The following is a 16,886-nucleotide window of genomic DNA, read 5'->3' on the forward strand; positions in this document are numbered from 1 at the left end:
CAAAGCAGCATAGGCCACTGTGGAAGAGACCCTACTTGAATCAGTCGTTGGCAAAACAACACAGGGAGAAGCACAGTTTAAAATTAAGTTGAAAAGTAAAGTGATGAGACAGTCCGTGAGACACTGAATGAGATTTATGTCTTTAAAAATTGTACAACATGACAACCTTCATTTTTTTTATTACAATTTCTGAATAGCAAACACTGATGACATAGTGCCATGACAGAGCATCTGACAGGTGTCTTATTATGCAAAAACAGTGGCTGTTGATTTAGAGATGTGGGAGATCCATTTTTTCAAACCACAGGAGCAAAAGCAAATCTATCTATCTATCTATCTATCTATCTATCTATCTATCTATCTATCTATCTATCTATCTATCTATCAAATAATGACCAAGCTGTTGTAGTATGTTTTCAAGGATTGATCTAGTCTTGCTTACTCTTTGGAAAAGTACAGTGCATTTAAAGTAAGAACAAAATTACACAAACTGTATTCCTGAATAGAGATGGAGAAAGGCAAAGAGAAAAGTGTGAAGGTCCAGAGATTGTTGACTGCCTTGATAGATAAAATAACTAAGGAGAAATGTGGGGATTTCAACAGGGTTAATAATCAGCACAGACAACTATCTTCATGGCTGCCAACCAAGCCCACATTTCTTTAGGAATAGTACTGTGTAGAAACAGAGTCCAAGCAATAGGAATACTGATAATCACTTTATATTATAGCAGACTTAGTGACTGCCTTTCATGGAGGAGTATCGGCTTGTATATGAGAGTTACTATATTTCAAATGTCATTAATTGCCACCATCAAGAGAATACTACACACACACACACACACACACACACACACACAGAAGGCAGGGGCATGCTCACTTGCATGCACAAACATGCTCACATATGCACACATATTTTATTTCTTAAAAAACTTGTTACTTTTTCAGGTTTGAACACACAATTTCATACAACTATTGTCTGCGCAGAAATATTTACAGGTTTATGCCTCTGAGATCTTTATGCTTCTTGAAGTTTTATCACTGAAGTAGCTTACTAAGTATAGCCTGAAATATTTATGATGGGCTTTTCAGCCAGGTGCCACCCAGAGAAGGAAGTTTAGAGATTGGTTGAAAGAGAACACCTTATATAGTGGCAAAGCCTTAGGAATACGTAATATAAGAAAATCTGAGAGACAGAAAGATTTATTTGTGTTTTATTTGCTACATTGGAGAATCTAATTTTTAAAAAATTAGGTGAAGTGAGAAACCAATCTGCCTTGTTAAAGGAAGTTAGTAAAGTGAATCCAGAAAGCCGATTGTTTAGGAATATGGAGAATAATATAACAGCCGCTCGGCTGCCAATAAAGAACAAAACTGAACACATGGATTTAGTTTAGTTATAAAACTTGGATAAGCCTCGGTTAATTATTATGCCTGAATTTGTATATTCCCAACAAGTAATTTGATCTAATTTGATGACCCAGAAAAGCATTTAACTACAGTCTATATCATCTTAGAGCACAAATAATATTGCTCATCACAAACCATGTATAAATGTAAAAGGCAACATTCTAAGTCCTTCATGAGAATATTAGAGTTATTTGCTTTGACAATTTAATAATTTCAGTGTCATTTAGGCACCACGGCAGTATAAAACGTTAGAGAACTGATTTTGTTGTTTTTGAGTGTTTTGTTTTTCTTCTTGTCCTTGTTGTTCTTGTTCTTGCCCTTTTTTTCTTTCTTCCCCCCCCCCTTAGTGATTTGAAGAATGACTTGTGGTAATTCTATGAAGATAATATTATTTAACTTTGTCCTTACTTAGTAGTTACAAATTAACATGAAAAAAAAGAAGATTGTTTCATAAGGAAGAGTCAGTGGCTGTAAAAGGAGCAATAGCTTTCAAGAATGTTAATTTGGACAATTTTCCCAATCTGGGGCTGCTGATGTGTCCTATTGACTGTGCCTTTTGCCTTATAGAAGCCTTTCAGCTTCATGAGGGTCCATTTATCAATTGTTGATCTTAGAGCTTGAGCCATCGAAGTTCTGTTAAGGAAATTTGCACCTGTGCCAATGAGTTCAAGGCTCTTTCCCACTTTCTATTCGATTCAGTCTACCTGGTTATACATTAAGATCATTGATCCGCTTGGTCTTGAGCTTTGTGCAAGGTGACAATATGGATCTATTTTGATTTTTCTACATGCAGACCACCAGTTGGACCAGCACCATCTAGTAAAGCTGCTTTCTTTTTACCATTGTATGTTTTGACTTCTTTGTTGAAAAGCAAGTGTGCCTAAGTGTATGGTTTTATATGTGTGTCTTCAATTCTATTCCATTGATCAACCTGTCTTTGTACCAATACCATGACTTTTATCACTATTGCTCTGTATTATAGTTTGAGATCAGATATGGTGATTTCCCCAAGATGTTCTTTTTTTGTTCTGTTTTGTTTTTGTTTTTCAAGACAGGGTTTCTCTGTATAGCCCTGGCTGTCCTGGACCTCACTTTGTAGACCAGGCTGGCCTTAAACTCAGGAATCTGCCTGCCTCTGCCTCCCAAGTGCTGGGATTAAAGGCATGCACCACTACGCCCGGCCAAGATGTTCTTTTATTGCTCAGAATAGTTTTCACTATCTTGGGTATTTTATTTTTCATATGAAATAGAGTATTGCTCTTTCCATGTTTTTGAAGAAGTGTATTGGAATTTTGATGAGGATTTCATTGAATCTGTAGATTGCTTTCAGTATGATGGCCATTTTTACTGTGCTAATCCTACGAGGCCATCAGCATGGGAGATCTTAACGTCTTCTGAAGTTTTGGATTATTTTCATAGGGATTTGATCTTCTTATTGTACAGATCTTGTATTTGCTTGGAAAGAGTTACACCAAGATATTTTATATTATTTATGACAATTGTGAGTGGTGTTGTTTCCCTAATTTATTTCTCAGCCAGTTTATCATTTCTTTAAAGAAAGGCTATTGATTTGTCTTCATTAATTTTATATACACTCACTTTGCTGAAGTTATTTATCAGCTGTGTAAGTTCTCTGGTAGATATTTTTGTAGTCTCTTATTATATGAGGTATACTATCATATCATTTGCAAAAAGTGAACTCTTATCAACCCCATATTTGATAGAGGGCTCATATTCAAAATATATCAAGACCTCAAGAAAATAACCTCCAAAACAACAAATAACCCAATTAAAAATGAGGTACCTAGCTAAACAGAATTCTAAACTGGGGAATCTTGAATTGTCTAGAATCACTTAAAGAAATGTTCAACTCCCTTAGTCATCAGGGAGATGCAAATAAAGAGGACCCTGTGATTGCACTGTACACCAATCAGAATTGATAATATCAAAAATGTAGGCTACAGCAGATGCTGGCAAGGAAGTGGAAGATATGGTGAAAGAGGAACACTCTATTATTGAGGAAATGGCAAGCTGATACAACCACATTAGAAATCAACCTGGAGGTTCATTAGACAATTGGAAATAATTCTAACTGAAGACCCAGATTTACTGTTACTGGGCATATAACCAAAAGAAGCTCAAACATATAATAAGTTCATGTGCTCCACTATGTTCATAGCAGCCTTATTTATAATAGCCAGAAGTGAGAAACAACCCAGATGTCCCTCAACAGAAGAACATATACAGAAAATACAGTACAGTTACAAAATGGAATACTATTCAACTATTAAAAATTATAACTTCACAATTTTTGCAGGTAAATGGATGGAACTAGAAAGTATCCTAAATGAGGTAACCCAGACCTAAAAGGACATGCATGGTATATACTCACAGATAAGTGGATATTAGCCCAAAAGCTCAGAATACCCATGATATAACTCACAGAACATATGAAGCTTAACAAGAAGGAAGGACAAAGTGTGGGTTCTTCAATCCCACTTAGAAGGGAGAAGCAAATTATCATGGGAGGTAGAGATAGAGAATCTTGGGTGGTTGAGGGGCGGGAGAGTGAAAAAAAGGAAGTCAGGTTCAGTTATAGGAAGAGACAGGAGAGAAATCTAGAGGCTCCAAAGAATAGAGATATGTGGCAGTGGGGTCCAGGGAATGGGGGCAACCACCAAAATGTCACAGATGGCAAGGATGTGAGAGGCTCCCAGGACCCAATGGGGATGACATTAGCTGAAATATCCAACAGAGGGGAGATAGAATCTGAAGAGAACATGTCCAGTTTCCCAGTTGGGGAAAGGTGCCACTTTCAATCTCAAAAATTTTAAACCAGAATTGATCTTATCTAAAGCAAACACAGGGGAAAAATGGAGCACTGGCTGAAAAAAAAAGTCCATACAAAAACCGTACCACCTTGGGATTCATCCCATCAGCAGATAGAAAGCCCCAACACTATAGCTGATGCCAAGAAGTTCTTGCAGACAAGAGCTAGTACGGATGTCCTCTGAGAATCTCTGCCAGTGCCTGACTGATCCAGATGTAGATATACTTACACCCAAACCTTGGACTGAGCCTGGGGACCCCAATGGAAGAGTTAGGGTAGGACTGAAGGAGCTGACGAGGACTGAAATCTCATAGGAAGAACCACAATATCAAGTAAGTGGACTCCTCAGAGTTCCTAGAGACTAAATAAGCAACCAAATAGTATACATTGGTGGGTCCATAACTCCTGCTACATATGTAGCAGAGGATGGCCTTAACTGGCATCAATGGGAGGGGAAGCCCTTGGTCCTGTGGAGGCTCCTTGCCCCAGCAAAGGGGGATGTTAGAGGGGTAAGACAGGAGTGAGTGGACCAATACCCTCTTAGAGGCAGTGGGGAGGTAGGATTGGGTGGGGGCCTTGAGGGTAGTCTGGGAAAGGGGAACAAGAATTGAAATGTAAATAAATAAAGTAATCAATAAAAAAGAATGCTAGTGTGAAGCCTTATCAAAACTTACTATTTAAAATAATGAACATTTACAATATTAAATAGTATGTCAGGATTGCCAATATCATTAATTGTTATTAATATTCTCTCCTTACTCTTTCAAAGTAGGAGTATTTTATATGTATTGTTTTGTCCCAATTTTTTATTGAAATTTGAATAAATGAATGCAGAAGGTGACAAATGACTTTTACCTGAACTACAACAGAAAATATCATATGATCTTAATCTTTTAGTTTGTTAAATAATTAAATGAAAATTTCATGTTCTTCCATTGAGCAAACTTGAATATTATTTTGCTGAAGACATAATCAGTGGTTATTAAAAATAAAGACCATGATAGAATATATCACTTAAAACAGATTTTGATTCTTGTACTTTTTCTCTAAATTTGTTGAAGATAAAAACTAGTATTTAGTATTTTAGAATTTTTCTTGCTTTTGATGAATGGAAGAAATACACATGGCATGGTTCTACAGGCTTGAAGAAAGGAAACACATACAACCTAAGTGTGCTTTATGCCTTCTCTTTGTTACAAGAACAAATGCATTGCAACCGCGAAGATAAAATCAATAGGGAATACAGAGAAATGTAGGCTGACCTACCACCTATCCTATAATCTGGATCATAGACACATCAACATGCTTCCATAGTGTGAGAGTTTTACTTCTGTGAACAGATAACATGATCAAGGCAACTTTGAATTGAGGCTGGCTTACAGTTTCAGAGGTTCGGACCATTATCACCAAGATGGGAACATGGCAGCATCCAGACAGGATCTGAGAGTTCTATGTCTTCATCTGAAGGCTGCTAGCAGAATACTGACTTCCAGGCAGCTAAAGCCCACACCCACAGTGCCACTCCTGCTCCAAAAAGGGCACACCTACTCGAACAAGGCCACACCTTCTAATAGTGCTACTCCTTAGGCCAAGCATATACAAACTGCCGCAAGTAAGTTTATAAAGAATAACAGGTCCTTTCCATTCTGCTTACTGTTTTTATCCAATTTTGATATATTACATTATATTCCCTTAAAAGCGTGTTTGTTTTCTATTGAGAAACAGCAAGGGAAAATTTCTGGATGGAAGGGGATGTTGGGATAAACTGGAAGAAGTAGATGAAGGTGGAACTGTAATCAGGATATATTATGTTAACAAACAAAAATCTATTTTAAACGAAAGGCAAAACAATTTAAAAGTTAAACATTTTAAAAACTTATATTATTTACGGAAAATGTGAGATTAGAGAAACGTTAGTGGCTCAATTTTTCTTCAAAAATCAATTCACATAGTGTAACATAGAGGTGTCTAATGTAAACAATTCCTTTAACATTAATTGGAAAAAGAATAGTGTTGTCAATACATGGTGCTGAGAAAACTACCTGTCCTCGTGTACAAAAAAAAAAAAAAAAAAAAAAAAAAATCGAAGCTGGAGCCCTGTTACTCAACCTACACAAAAATCAATTTATAATGGATATGGATCAAACCTGAATGTACAATACTTAACTCTGAAACTGAGAAAAATAGGAACAGAAAACCCTTCAATATGTGGGTAGAGGAAAAGACCGTGAAACTACTCAATAGACCGAAGAGATTACACGAAAATGAAAGGGTTCTGTACAGTAAAAGAAACAATCGAGTTAGGGTACAGGCTACTGACGGTTGAATTGTTTCTAGTTAAATATGTGAAAAAAGATTAATGTCAAGAATATATTAAAAAATAAACATGCACCAACACCCTGCAAAATAAAAATATAGTACAAATTGCCCAATCAATAAATAGATTCATGAGATGAACAGTAGCTTCCAAAAATGAAATACATACTCATGTAGCATCTTTAATAGTCACAGTAATGCCAATCAAAACTATATTGAGAATTTCTTCCCCAGTCATAAAGTCTATCATCTAAGGAAGTAATAAAAATTATAAGGCAATAATTCAGAAAATAGGGAATTCTCATGAATTGCTATTTCTGATATAAGTTAGAAATGATAGATATGAACATAATGTTTTGTATCTATGCATAAAACTTTCATATTTTCTTTCATTTGTGGATTACTGTAATATAAATATATATATATTATATGTATATGTAATATTTATCATATATATGAGAGTTAAATATGATCAAAAGGCATTACAAGAAAATTTTTCTTATGACACTATGCACTATGTATTTGTATATGTATGTATGTATATATATATATATATATATATATATATATACATACATACATATACACACACATGCACGCAAACACACACATACACACAAAATAAGTATATGTATGATATGTATCGTAAGCACAGGACATATTAGAAAAAGTAAAGCCAAATCATATTAATATTTTAGATAACAGAAAGATATGCTAAGGAACAGACAGAATTGATTTATAATATGGAAAATTTATGCTTGAATCCTAGTACTGGAAATAAACCTTTTACATGGACTAGGAAGTGTATATTCCTTGTGTGCTTGTCAGCATAACAATCTATACACTGTAAATACTTTTGGTTGTCTCAGTGCATCTGATAGGACAGGCCCAGTGCCTAACTATCATTAGTGGATGCTATGACTGTGAAATAGTTGAGTGTGGTGAGGAAATAAGAAAAAGCTTTAGGAGAGAAAGCAGTGATCGTCCTAATGGTAAGAGGGCAGAGTATACAAACATACCATAGCCTAAAATCTCAAATAAGGTTAACAGTTTTTCCATTGCTATAAGGACAGAAAAATAGGAAACAAAGGTTAGTAAAAAAACAAGCACTAGATTTGTGAAAATAATCTATCATATATACTCTCTACACTCAAATTTTCAGAAAACACACTAACAGAAAAGCTCTGATAAATGTCTAGTGGGAGGCAGTTTCACAAAAATGTACTCAGTAGACTACCATGAATTATCAAACAAGCTATGTGAAATCTCCCTGGGGAATCTCAATATCATATATATATATATATGACAAACAAAATCATAAATCCCAAGCCATTCGGATGTTTAAACTTCTTAAAGAAAGATGTGAATTAAATATAATTACTAAATATTGCCAAACACACATGAATATTTAATTGACATATGCTTCTGTCAGGAAAGAGTCCATAAACAAGCCAGTATGAGGAGATTTCTGAAACCTTGTGAGAATAACAAGTAAATAAACAAGCTTCTTGTAGTTTCTGTTCCTCCATAAGATGGGTTGTTTTGGGAATGAGCTTTCATTCTTCTAACAGTTATAAAAATAGAAATGGGTTTTATTTTAGATTACTCATCATCTAATTCACTATTATTCAGAAAAATGTTTCCAGGTATGCCTTATCCTCATGTGATCTTGCCTTTGGGATTCTATACATCTCGGACTATAGTGAACTTTGGTCATATATCTTTGTATAACACTTTCAAATTGCCTGTTGCCCTAAATGAAGATGTCTATTGCTACCCAAAGGCAACTTGACCCCTACAAGCTCTGACACACCCAAAATCTAGAATGTCTGAGAAGAACTTAAAGAAATGTTCAATATCCATAGTCATCAGGGAAATCAAAATGGCCCTGAGATTCTATCTCATGCCAATCAGAATGGTTAAGATCAAAACTCAGGTGAGAGCAGATGCTGGCAAGTATCTAAAGAAAGAATAACATTCCTCCATTGTTGGTTGGACTGCAAGCTGGTAAAACCACTTTGGAAATCAATTTGTTAGTTACTCAGAAAATTTGAAATAGTTCTACCTGAAGACACATCTATACCAGTACTGGTCATATACCCAAACATATAACAAGGACACATGCTACACTATGTTTATAGCAGGCTTATTTATAATAATCAGAAGCTGGAAATAACTCATATGCCCCTCAACAGAAGAATGGATACAGAAAATGTGTTACATTTACCCAGTGGAGTACTACTCAGCTATTAAAACCAAGGACTTCATGAAATTCACAGGCAAATGTATGGAACTAGAAAATATCATCCTCAGTGAGGTAATCCAGACACAAAAGAACACACATGGTATGTACACACTGATACGTGGATATTAGCCCCAAAGCTCAGAATACCCACGCACAACACACACACACGCACACACAACCCATATGGAGCTTAAGAAGAAGGAAGACCAAAGTGTAGATGCTTCAATACTACACAGGAGGGGGATCAAACTAATCACAGGAGGCAGAGGGAGGGAGGGAGGGGCATATGAGGGAGAGAAGTGGAGGAGGGAAATGGGGGAATCAGGTATTAGAAGAGACAGCAGAGAGGTAGAGAGCATCAGGAAATTAAATAGAAACATATAGCAGTAGAGCATGGGTAACTGAGGGTAGCCACTAAAAAGTCCCAGACTCCAGGAAAGCAAGAGGATCCCAGGACCCAGTGGCTATGACTTTAGCCAAAAATCCCAACAAAGGGGAGAAACAACCTGTAGAAACCACTTCCAGTAGATAGACATGGCCTTCAGTTGAGGGAGGGGGCCACCCACTAATCTCAAAAGTTTTAACCCTGAATTGTTCCTATCCAAAAGAAAAATAGGGGCACAAATGGAACAGGACATCCAGGGATCCTACCATTTGCAGATACCAGCCCCCCACACCATTGCTGATGCCAAGAAGTGCTTGCTGACAGGAGCCTGATATGGCTGTTCCCTGAAAGGATCTACCAGCACCTCACCAATACATATGCAGACATGCATAGCCAACCATCAGACTGAGCCCAGGGTCCACAGTGGAAGAGCTAGAGGAAGGACTGAAGAAGATGAAGGAGATTGCAATCCTATAAAAAGAAACCCATATATCAACTAACTGGACCACCCAGAGCACCCAGGGGCTAAATCACAAAGCAAAGAATATACATAAAGGAGCCATGACTCCACATACGTATGTCGCAGAGGATGATCTTATGTGACATCTTTGGGAGGGGAGAGATGAGATGCCCTAGCTCTGGAATATGCTGAGGGCTGAGGCAGAAGTGGGTGAGTGGGTGGAGGAGCCTGCTCATAGAGGCAAAGGGGAGGATAAGGGGGAATGGGATGGGAGTTTGTGGAGGGGTAACTGGGAAGGGGGATATCATTTGAAATATAAACAAAAAAAGGATTAACAAAAAAAAATACAGCTATTGAATGAGACTTTAGTCTGTCTCATTTTTAGGCTCTACTCTCCCAGTTTTATGCCACCAAAAAAAAAAAAAAAAAAAAAAAACAAAAACAAAACAAAAAAAAACCAACCAAACAAACAAACAAACAAAAAACAGTAACAGTAAAACCATCTCTCCAGAAGTTCTAGCTCTGCAGTAATTTAAAGTCTGTTATAAATTTTAATTACATAGAAGACTATTCAAATATTGTAACTTAAAATGTTGATGTGAAGGTGGCTGGTCTCCTCATGATCATTAAATGATATCAATTCTGTGAACATGTTTTACTTTCATCCTTCAGTGTTTTCACTCTGATGTTTTAAATAGCAAAGTATAACTTTGCTAATCACAAAATTGAATGATTGATGCCTGTTATCATTTAAAAAGACAAATCTGTAAGTATAGCCTTGCTTGCTAATATTTAGTTAGATGTACACTTCTCTATACTTAAATCATGCATTTCTTGCTTGAAATAGGTCATCTCAATTTTTAAAAAATGGTTTGATTCTATCTTGTAAGCAATTAGGAAAGCACTATGTTTGGATTACAGCTTTGTCTCCATCACTCTCTAGTCTCACAGAAGGGGCTGCTCTTCAGGTACTAATACATCTTGATTAACAAACATCTAACCACAGAGCCCTGTTCTTGAATAAATATGAACTGAACCTTAGTCTTTATTCTTAGATTGAATGACATTTTTCATCACCTCAATACTTTTATAAACAACGACAAATGGAAAATTTTCATTAGTTATGGAGTTACGAAGATTCACCTCAGAAGTTTCAAGGAAATTTGCAAATTCATCTGGAATAACAAAAAACCTAGGATAGCAAAAACTCTTCTCAAGGATAAAAGAACCTCTGGTGGAATCACCATGCCTGACCTAAAGCTTTACTACAGGGCAATTGTGATAAAAACTGCATGGTACTGGTATAGAGACAGACAAGTAGACCAATGGAATAGAATTGAAGACCCAGAAATGAACCCACACACCTATGGTCACTTGATCTTCGACAAGGGAGCTAAAACCATCCAGTGGAAGAAAGACAGCATTTTCAACAATTGGTGCTGGCACAACTGGTTGTTATCATGTAGAAGAATGGGAATCGATCCATACTTATCTCCTTGTACTAAGGTCAAATCTAAGTGGATCAAGGAACTTCACATAAAACCAGAGACACTGAAACTTATAGAGGAGAAAGTGGGGAAAAGCCTTGAAGATATGGGTACAGGGGAAAGATTCCTGAACAGAACAGCAATGGCTTGCTCTGTAAGATCGAGAATTGACAAATGGGACCTAATGAAACTCCAAAGTTTCTGCAAGGCAAAAGACACCGTCAATAGGACAAAAAGACCACCAACAGATTGGGAAAGGATCTTTACCTATCCTAAATCAGATAGGGGACTAATATCCAACATATATAAAGAACTCAAGAAGGTGGACTTCAGAAAATCAAATAACCCCATTAAAAAATGGGGCTCAGAACTGAACAAAGAATTCTCACCTGAGGAATACCGAATGGCAGAGAAGCACCTGAAAAAATGCTCAACATCCTTAATCATCAGGGAAATGCAAATCAAAACAACCCTGAGATTCCACCTCACACCAGTCAGAATGGCTAAGATCAAAAATTCAGGTGACAGCAGATGCTGGCGTGGATGTGGAGAAAGAGGAACACTCCTCCATTGTTGGTGGGATTGCAGGCTTGTACAACCACTCTGGAGATCAGTCTGGCGGTTCCTCAGAAAACTGGATATAGTACTACCGGAGGATCCAGCAATACCTCTCCTGGGCATATATCCAGAAGATGCCCCAACTGGTAAGAAGGACACATGCTCCACTATGTTCATAGCAGCCTTATTTATAATAGCCAGAAGCTGGAAGGAACCCAGATGCCCCTCAACAGAGGAATGGATACAGAAGATGTGGTACATCTACACAATGGAGTACTACTCAGCTATTAAAAAGAATGAATTTATGAAATTCCTGGCCAAATGGATGGACCTGGAGGGCATCATCCTGAGTGAGGTAACACATTCACAAAGGAACTCACACAATATGTACTCACTGATAAGTGGATATTAGCCCAAAACCTAAGATACCCAAGATATAAGATACAATTTCCTAAACACATGAAACTCAAGAAAAATGTAGACTGAAGTGTGAACACTATGCCCCTCCTTAGAAGTGGGAGCAAAACACCCTTGGAAGGAGTTACAGAGACAAAGTTTGGAGTTGAGATAAAAGGATGGACCATGTAGACACTACCATATCCGGGAATCCATCCCATAATCAGCTTCCAAATGCTGACACCATTGCATACACTAGCAAGATTATGCTGAAAGGACCCTGATATAGCTGTCTCTTGTCAGAGTATGCCTGGGCCTAGCAAACATAGAAGTGGATGCTCACAGTCGGCTATTGGATGGATCACATGGCCCCCAATGAAGGAGCTAGAGAAAGTACCAAAGAAGCTAAAGGGATCTGCAACCCTATAGGTGGAACAACATTATGAACTAACCAGTACCCCGGAGCTCTTGACTCTAGCTGCATATGCATCAAAAGATGGCCTAGTCGGCCATCACTGGAAAGAGAGGCCCATTGGACACGCAAACTTTATATGCCCCAGTACAGGGGAACGCCAGGGCCATAAAAGGGGAGTGGGCGGGTAGGGGAGAGGGGGTGGGTGGCTATGGGGGACTTTTGGTATAGCATTGCAAATGTAAATGAGCGAAATACCTAATAAAAAATGGAAAAAAAAAAAAAAGGAAAAAAAAAAAAAAAAAGAAGTTTCAAGGATATGTTACACAGTCATATGCATGCATACAGATCTGCTTATAAAAGTACACACACATTCATACCTACTCACACACAATTTCTTTAACACCTAATAGTTTTAATTGTTTTCACTACCAACATACTTGGGTATTAAGTTAGGTTTGGCTATTTAATTGATATTTTCACCAAATAATATTCTTAAATATCATTCACACATTAAGACTGAAGAGGGTATACTCCGGTTTCTCTTCAGAGCGTATAAATCTTTCACCTTTTACTAAAGATTTCCATGGAGAGGAACAACCCTGAGTCTTAAACCAATTTTTTGAGGCGTTGTCTTGACAAGGCTCCACATATTGTCATTAAAAGTAGAAACACTAAATAAAGCTAATATAAGTCTGTTAAAAAAAAGATTGAAGAGGGTTGAATATAGTAAATACTTTACTACTTTGATTTATTTTTTAAAAAACCAAGATAAACAATTTAAAAATGAAACTTCATGAAAATGAAGACTTATGTAAGGCAAAATGTACTGTCAATCAGCAAAGTGGCAACCTAAAGAATGGAAAAAAATTGCCAATGCCACCTCTGATAGAGGCCTAATATCAAAAATATGTGAAGAACTCAATAAAATAGATGTCAACAGACAAAACAATGCAATTGAAAAATGGTGTATGGGTCTAAACAGAGAACTCATGATAGAAGAATGTTAAATGGATGAGAAACACTTAAACACATCCTTAGCCATCAGGGAAATACAATTCAAAACTAGTTTGAGACCTTACACCTGTTATAATTACTAACATGAACAACACAAGTAACAGCTAATGTTGGGATGTGGAACAAGAGGAAAACTCATCCTTTGCTTGTAGGAGTGCAAGTTTGTGCAGCTGTTATGGAAATCAATATGGTAGTTCCTCAGAACTGGCAATTGCTCTACCTCATGACTCTGTGGCAATTCACCTTAGCACAAGTATAGTTTCTCAACCGTGTTCATTATCGCTGTACTCACAATAGTCAGAAGCTGTAAAGAACCTAGATGTCGTACAATAGAAGAATATATAAAGATAATGTGGTACATCACTCAATGAAATATTACTGAGCTGTTTAAAAATAATGGCATTGTGAAACTTGCAGGCGAATGAGTGGAACTAGAAGAAAATCATTCTGAGTGAGGTAGACTAGATTAAGAAACATAATTATGGTATCTATTTGCCTATATTTGATTATTAGCTGTTAAATAAAGTAAAATCCAAAGTTTAGAGTTAGAGATTAGGTTTAGAGTTAGGTTCTAGAAGGGTACATGGAATACCCAGTGATGGTGACATCATATCATAGATTTTACTGTCACACCGAGGAACAACAGAGTATAGAAACATGAGGCTGAGGTGAAGGGTAGGAGGAGAGAATGTGGGGGGAAACATCTGGAATTAAAGGACATTTGAGGCATGACATGGACAGTTACTTACTAAAATATATGCAGTTGATTTTAGTGAGCCCTTCTGATAATGAGGATACAGAATCTCAACTGACCATCTCTTACCAGCAAACAAGGCTTCTAGTCGCCAGCCTAGGTTTCAGGCAGCTGAGTTGGGTCCTATGGAAATTCCCCAAACCCCAGGCTCTTGCCATGATAATGGACAGTGGGGACCCATTGCCCAGGGCAATCACCACGCAATTCATTGCATATGGACAGGGTAAATGAGTGGCTGCTTGGCTTTACCCTCCCCCTTGGTCTAGTATCTTTGGTGTACGAAGACACTCTTCAAGCTACCACAAGAGAAATGTAAGCCCAGCTATAAAACCAATGACCCACACTCTCTTCTGCCTGCAAAATATGCATAGAAATTGTGCAAGTAGCCAATCAATATAAGAGTTGACTTAAAGCCCATTCCACAAGATTACACCCATCTCCCACACAGCTTGGGTAACCAAGAACCGGAGATTAGATAGCATATAGACTTATGGTATATCCAAGCACTATTCATCAAAAAAAAAATCAATAAAATGACTGCTAATGATATTCTGCTTAATACATAGATCAGTGCCTTATTCAATCATAATCAAAAAAGATTCCCCCAAAGCAGAAAGAATCATATGCAAAGACACACCGTCCGATATTATGTGTTGAGGAAGTCTGATTGGGATGTCTCCATCAAATCCCTTGTGTCAAATCCTAGGGTACACGGAAGAAGCAGAAAAAGTAGAAGAGCCAGAGGAAATGGATAACATCAAGAGGACAAGACCCTTGGATGAAATAAGCAAGGTGCACACGAACTCACAGAGACTGAAGAAACAAGTTACAAGCCTAAAGGTTTTCACATCTGGCCCTCCACATGCATATTCCAACTTTTAGCTTAGTGTTATTCTGGGATTCTTGACCATGAGGGCAAGTGGATCTCTGATTCTTGTGCCTGCTCTAGGGACTACTTTCCTTTTGTTGGGTTACTTTGTACAACTTTGGTATGATGGGTCTTGCTTTATTTCATTTTGTCATGTTTGGTTTTTATCTCTTAGAAGGCTGTTCTGTAATGATGAGAGATAGGAAATGAGTGTGTCTGGAGAAAGGGGAGGTGGTGCAGAACTGGGATGAGTAAAGGAAGAAGAAATTATAATCAGAATGACTCTCAATATGAGAAAAATATATTTTCAATGAAACCAAAAAATATTTAAAAAGAAAAAAGAAAGAAAAGAGCAATCGAACTTGGAGCTCAAATCAACAAAGTAGAAACAAAGAATACAAAAATAACAAATATTTTTAAAGGCCAAACAGATAAAACATTGGTTTGCAATGAGCAGGACTCTGCATTCAGTTCCAAGCTTTACATATGAATAATAAAACAATAACCTAGTCATAAAATTATTTAATATGCAAAGAGTATGTTTACTTTAAATATGCTTTTAGGCAAAAAAGAAACAATAAAAGAAAGGTATGAATTCAGATCTCTATCAGTAAAGAGAATGTTTCTATTCTTTGACCAATGGGACTTAGGAGTTAATATAGTTAAGGTCTTGCCTTAACTTTGTGGAAAAAAGTTGCTATGGCAACAGTATTTCAGTTAATCTCTGCTTGTATCAGATCAGGAACAGGACTGTGAAAAAGTTCTTGCCTCAGAAACAAAATCCAGAAAAGTAAAAATTTCCAGTCATTTTATAAGAAACAGTGTGAAAAATTTGTGTGTGTATGTGCACGTGCACATGCATTTATAATATGGAAAAGAGGAAAACAGATTTAGTCATTCTTGTCTTGAGATACATTTATATTTCTTTACACAGTTATACAGATACTTTAGATTCATAAAAAGATACATTGAGTCCTACTTTTGTCACTGGAATCAAACCATATTAAAAATTAATGGTGAGTTAAACATTCCATTAATGTTTCTATGCATACCTGATAATAAATGTTATAGCTTAGTTTGGGAATTATAATTAAGGTACTCTTTCTACAAAATATCCATTTTATGACCTATATTTGGAGTATGGATTCGTCCTTATGGTGTGATACATAAATGGAATTATAATTCCAAGCAATATTACTGCATGGCAATATATACATTAGATGTCTTTGTTATCTTCAGTGGATGTGAATAAAGTTTTGCTCTTTCTTGCTCCACTGAAAGCATTTGAGAGGAGATGGAACTCTTCTTTCTTTGTCAGTGCACTCCACAACCTAGTGTACCAGAAAAGAGGTGTGGGATAACATAAACCCACCTAATATTCTGGGAATGCACATAAAATTAATCTCCCTATGAAAGACTTATCAGTATAGCGGTAAAGTGATGATCTCTCAACACTAACCAGAGCAGTTCCCTCTAATGATTTATGAACAAACCCACTACAAGTTAAGTTGCAGAGAATAAGGTACTGTGGATGGTTTAGCTCCAATGGAATGTCTACATCATATGTCTTCCTTCCAAAGCTTAGGGATCACTACTGAAGAGGGGAACAGATGGTTATAAAACTCATGCATGCAGATGAGTCCATTGAAACAATGTGCCCTGGACACAACAGAGAAGTTGGACAAATAACCCTATAGCATCCAAGATAGCTTAGAAAACATCTGCGCAATATCAGGCCAGACAAAATCCAG

The 16,886-nt window shown here is 36.9% G+C and overlaps 1 protein-coding gene and 1 non-coding gene across 2 annotated transcripts in view; one reads left to right on the top strand and one right to left on the bottom strand.

The window, feature by feature from the left end:
- Klhl1 (kelch-like 1) overlaps nucleotides 1–16,886 on the bottom strand; it is a 413,770-nt gene that overhangs the window by 326,664 nt on the left and 70,220 nt on the right. The gene's annotated exons all lie outside the window — the stretch shown is intronic.
- Gm24043 lies at nucleotides 13,027–13,142 on the top strand. Its single transcript, XR_003951315.1, has one exon. It is a non-coding gene; the product is annotated as a U5 spliceosomal RNA (small nuclear RNA).

This window comes from Mus musculus, chromosome 14 (assembly GCF_000001635.26).
Source record: "Mus musculus strain C57BL/6J chromosome 14, GRCm38.p6 C57BL/6J".
Lineage (NCBI taxonomy): Eukaryota > Metazoa > Chordata > Mammalia > Rodentia > Muridae > Mus > Mus musculus.